The sequence below is a fragment of the Chaetodon auriga genome, chromosome 3 (genome assembly GCF_051107435.1).
Source record: "Chaetodon auriga isolate fChaAug3 chromosome 3, fChaAug3.hap1, whole genome shotgun sequence".
Taxonomy (NCBI): domain Eukaryota; kingdom Metazoa; phylum Chordata; class Actinopteri; order Chaetodontiformes; family Chaetodontidae; genus Chaetodon; species Chaetodon auriga.
In genome coordinates, this window is record NC_135076.1 from 2940095 (window position 1) to 2946112 (window position 6018).

Genomic DNA, 6018 nt, shown 5'->3' on the forward strand with positions numbered 1-6018 from the left:
GTGATACGCGTCCAACAATGGCTGTATCGTCTGAGAACTTCTGGATGTGGGCTCCCTGGGATGCGCGGTCTTTGGGACTAGAACCACACAGGAAGTTTTCCAAAGGGTCAGAACTCTCTGCAGACTGAGGCTCATGTTGAGGATGTGCAGGTGGACCCCGCAGAGCAGATCTGCGCAGTCCCTGAGCAGTCTGGAGCTGATGCCCACCAAGTGGTGGGAAGAGGGTGCTGTTGGTGTTAGGAGTGCTGTGAGGGGGAGGGAGGGGGTGTGGAGAAGTCATGGCGTGAGGTCTGGGCTCAGGTGGGTGGGGGGAGGAACAGGGGGAGAAGGGTAGAACCAAATCTGTTGAAAAACAGGTTCAGTTCATTTGCCCATTCCCGGTCTCCAGATTCAGGGCCTCCCACTAATTGCATTAGTGTAATGTTATACCTGCTGAAAATAATGCCCCATAAACACACTATTTCCTTCTGTTTGAGTAATGTTTGCTAAAAAACTACAGTGATCAGCTTTTTCAGACATTAAAAAAAAAATGAAGCCATATATTATTTGTTGTTTTTTGAATATATACATCTTTAGTAGAAACCAATGCAAGGAAATCAAAGTCATAAAGTATTGACTGATGGTTGTTAACAATAAGAAATATTTAGAATCTAACCCATGGCCTGCCACAAGGTTCTAGTGAAAAAATAAATAAATTATCAATACAATTATCATAGTTTTAATTTTAGTTTTAGTGTCGTAAAATGCACTTTAAATATCTTGTATCTAATTACTTATTATTTTTATTTTCTGAGGATGGTGGGCAGAGCGACACTTTGTGCAGGGACTACCATTTTGCATCTGAACACTACAATACAATAGATGATAGCTTTTGGACAGTGGCCCCCCATTAAGCTTCAGTTCTGCTCCTTTTGAGGGAAAAAAGTTTGGGCACCTCTGATCTAGCCAGTCTTATCTTTTAATTCACAAGCAACTGGACAATATACAGTGTAGGACATTGTGACCCCTTCTCCAACACCGTGATCACACAGCCATTGAGTTGTAATGTTGTGCCCCAGTTTTTTGCATGATGCCCCTGATTAACCACTGTGACATTCATTCTTTGCCCTGAAGAGTTCTTTAATATTAGGCTGCTAAGTCCTAAATGTACCATCCCTTACTACAGCAGAGCTGGAAAGATAAGTTACTTAATCCCAGATAGCAACATGTCTTTCATGTTGGCTGTCAAAAAGTTAGTGTTTGAACAGTGTAATAAGCAGCCATCGTTACACTGCAGAGTGATAAGAAGACATTTTCAGGGTAATAGATGTTGATATTTTGCAAATTTTCTCCACGAAAGAAAAGGGAATATTTTTTTCTCCTTATCAATGCATGCTTGGCAGGTATGGTACAGAGGTTCAATTTTTTTGTGTGTTTTTAATTTACCTCTCTGACAATGTTTCACCATTCCTTTAAAAGTGGAGTAAATGATTCTGGGGAAAGACTGTTGATATTTGAACTCAACGGCTAAACAAATTGACTTCTCCCTTCAGTCCTCCTTCAGGAGCTATGCCCCACAAGGCAACAACACTAACAACTGGACTAGCTGACCAAAAGAGACATATGGTAGAATCCAGAGCATCTGCTGCCCAAGGGAAAGTTAGCCTCAATCAGTAATGTAACACAAGGATGTGCAACTCCAAGGGAAAGAATGTGAGGTCTGTTTATTTTCATAGCAAGTTGGCAAGGTAACATCTCCAATGTTATTCATGTTCCATTACTTCCATGGTGTAATTCCCCTTCCTTGCGGCCAAAGATGTGAAAGAGGTAGAGTAGCCAGCAGAAACAGAGGAACAGAGGACAGACTGCAAGTGGTTCTCATGTTGCAGATGAAACCATGGTGACTTTGGTATGACGAAAGCCTTGACAGCTGCATTCCAAAGTAAACTGCGCTCACACAGGTGACTGACATAACAGCATCGTTTGTCACATTCACTCAGCCTCAGCCAGTGTCATCTCATCTATCACCTGCTCTGCCAGTAGTTTTCCATACTCAACCATGCCTACCTGTCCACTCACCTGATCACGCACCTGAAGCTCATTGTAATCGACCCAGTACTTAAGCGGCTCTCCCACACACAATCAGTGCCAGATTGTTCTTTGCAGCATGCAAGACTCTCAGGCGTTTGATATCGGACTGATTTCACGTTACAGGACCTGCCTGCCTTTGACTTCCCCTAATTGCCTGCTCCCTGGTAAATACCTTAGCCTTATGAGTTTGACTGCTTCTGTTGCCCTGCATTTCCTGGATCTAATCCTGCTAGTGATTGTGACCTGTTTGGTCCACCAAACAATTCCTGAGCCTCACCATTGTTCTGGACAGAACATTGACAGTCTCATGTCATTTGGGTCCTTACCATCCCTGTTACAATCATTAATCAAATGTATAAATAGAGGTACACCAACATGCTCAGGTATGTTAAAAATCACACTTGAACATAGCCTGGCACAGCATGACATAAACCACACACACATGCACGCATGCACACACACACACACAGATTGCAGACGCAGCAACATAGCATAAAATCCAATTGTATAACCAACAAATCTATACTCAATAAACAATTATACTGAAATGGGGAATAGGCTACTACAATCCAAAATTAAAAATTAGCTTATCTTTTATGATTACAGCAGGAAACAATGGGGCTTAGTGTTCAACACTGAAATTATTTTATTACAGTCCAATGATTCAGTCAGTTCTCCTGTAGGAGATGATTCATTTCGTGAAACATGTCACCGGGGCATTCATGGAATACCTCAACAAATGATGGAAAGACCCAGTCTGCTGTGACCTTCTCTTCAGCTGCTGTATAAACAGTTAATGTTCCCTATCTTCCACAGCAATGAAAAACAGTGTGCAGGCAGGCTGTGCACTGCCCTCTCAACAAAGGTGTTTGACTGAGGCAAGCAAGCAGCAGAAATTCTCATAAACACTTTTCAGTCATTACTTTATCAAAGTTATTTTCTGTATTTCTGAATGTAGTGTAGCTCTCCTTAACAACTTTTGATTAGATCAATGCAATCTGTAACTGATTTCTCTTCCTGGAGCGAGCATGTTGGCACTGCTGACAAGGCTGAGGTGTGGTTGTGCCCCAGAAAGTGTGCTTCCTCACCCTCTCCGCTTCCTCCGTTGTTTAATGCAGGTGAGATGTGGCATTTTGGAGTGTTCCAAACAGTACAATGGGGGATATGGGGCCATTCAGCATGAGAAGAGGAAGCATGTTTTCTCTGTATCATAATCTGGTCCATCATAATTCTGGATGCAACCATCGAGTTGTCATAGCCTTCCTGGGAAAAAGCCCCAGGTTTAGTGGCCATAGAGGCTTGTGCTTGCCAAAGAAAGTTGGATTGGAAAGAAGTATGGTAGCTAGGCTCTGCTCTAGTGGTGGGACAGGGCAAAAGAAAAATATCTGAGTCTTTGTGGACTCTGGTGAAAGGCTCTTTGTTGACTTTCTCTGCTTGGGCCGGCTGCGGCTCAGAAGGCAGAGGGGTCATCCTCTTCTCAGTAGGTCAGTGGTTCAATCCCTGGCCTCAGCAGTCTACATGTCGAAGTATCTTAGGGCAAGATACTGAACCCCAAATTGCTCCTGATGCTGTGCCATCTGTGTGTGAGTGTGAATTGTTAAAGCTCATAATGAGCAGGTGGCCTAACCACCACCACATGAATGTGTGTGTGAATAGGTGAATGCAGATGTTGTCAGACTAGAAAAGCGTGATATAATACAATACAAAATATAAGTGTTGGACAATCCTTTAATTTCATAGTTCTCTGATGGTAGCAAAATGCAGTTGGTTGTGTGACTTACATCTTAAAGGTTCATAAAGATCACTCTAGCCAAAAGAAATTTACAGACCCTTGGGGCTTATTCCTAGCCACTTACTTTTATCATAGCACCATACCAAGAGCCCAGATCATTTAGAGGAGAGTTGCCATTAAGAGGTGTGGCTGATATCTCGTTCCTGACACAAGGACTATTCAGTCAGGTGTGTAGTATCAGTATCAGAGGATGCAGGGTAGTATGTAGGTAATTAGAAGCTAGACATATCTCCTTGCCACCAGCTTAAATAGTTCTCATTAGGGTAAAACTGACCCTTTAGACAGAGAACAGGTCCAGTAGTTCCTGTACAGGGGTAACTTGGGATCTTAACAGATCACAGGCTCGAGATATGGCAGCCTGTGAGAGCCAGTTGCCCACTTTCTGCACTCACTAGCCTCAAATCACCTTGTTGTGAGATAATCTCTTGTTGGTGAGCATTCTGCCTGTACAAGTTACCTCTGTTCAGAATGTAAACTGACATGGTTTAGGCTGTTTTAACGTAATTGCCATAGGAATATGTTGTTTTAGATTACTCTTTATTTTAAGAAGTAACATGTGTCTTACATTTAATAAAGAGTCAGTTATAGTTTGTATTGTGTATTAAACCTAGAGCACAGTTTATTGTTGCGCTAAAAAGCAAGCTTAGGTGGTTGGAGCTGAGAGCCAGTTGTCCACTCTCTGTACTCACTAGTCTCAAACTGCCTGCTTGTGTGATATTTTCCTGCCAGCTTTGAGGTGTATTTTTGATGAAGAGTCAGTGCTGCTGTTGTCCTGTGGCTACTGGAGAGGACGTAACAACTGCTGCTTCACAACCTCCTGGACCTTCTTGAGAATTGCTAACAAAATACTAATATCTACATTTTCCCATACAAAGCTCTTGATATATACAGTTTTGCTTTTCTGGCCGGTATTTCATTTCTCAATTAAAGACTATTAATGGATTCCTAATGAAGAGACAATCATTGCCTTGGATTGAAGACTGTTTCAGTGCTACCATTTCATGGACTGAAAAAGGACTCTTTAAGTTTGGGGGGTTGAACAAATGCTTTATTATAATTACATCAAATATTTTATCTAATATACATATCTTTAATAACACTAATATGGTAAAATTGTTTTTTTTATATAATAGTAATACAGTACAGTAGTAATACAGTACAATTCAATTCAACCTCAGACCATATAAAACTTCCAGATTTAATGAATGAACAAATATTGCAACACTCAAGGTAACCCCCTATAATTTCAAGATCACAGCCTGAAAAGCGACAGCTGAATAGGTTGTGCCTTATTCCATAACTTCACATCTTGTTCCCCAGTACCTACATATATGTTTTGGTACGTACTGTACTGGTACACCATTAATACAAAAGATCACACCCTAGCTCTGAAGTCAATACGCTGTATATTGTGGGCTGTAATCCAAAGTGTTATAGAATATCTTTTTAACAACTTCTTACATACAAAGATAATCCATTATTTTCAGAGTTTTTCATGCTGATCATTAATTACATCATTAATCAGAATATTCCATTATAAGCCTTTACTCGTCTTTCTTTCCTAGTAGCATGAAGAATATTGAATATTCAACCTGCAGTTGACCTTAGCTCTAAATTAACTGTCCAGTGACTTGGCTCACAGATTACAGCTTCAAAACTTTGCACACACTGTGTCCTCCCTGTGAAATACTTCTCGTTTTATCATTCCTGTCTTAAAGCCTATCTGCTGTTCAGGGATCAAAAGCTCTTCAATTCTTAAAAGAAACTGAGACTCATAGAGAAACCCAGTGTTGTAAGTCATTCCTCTGAATCATAAAACTTTAAGTATTTAAACTGGAAAAATGAAAGTCTCATTGCTTTACTTAAAATACTGCGATTATATATCATTATGTCAAGCACGTTGCTCACAGAAAAACAGCTGATCGCTTGAACTGATGTGCAGTCATCTCACTCCTATGAGAACACAATAAGTGCCATGTATGTGTTAGGCATAGGCTGATGCAGGCTGTAGTATCTCCACGTGGTAATTTATTGTACAGAAACCAGGACTATTTACAGGTTGTAAAAAAAATATATACTAAAATGCAAAAAATGTCTTCAAAAAAGAAGATAAGAAAAGAAAAATAAAGGATTAAATAATGGCTCAAGAAAACAAC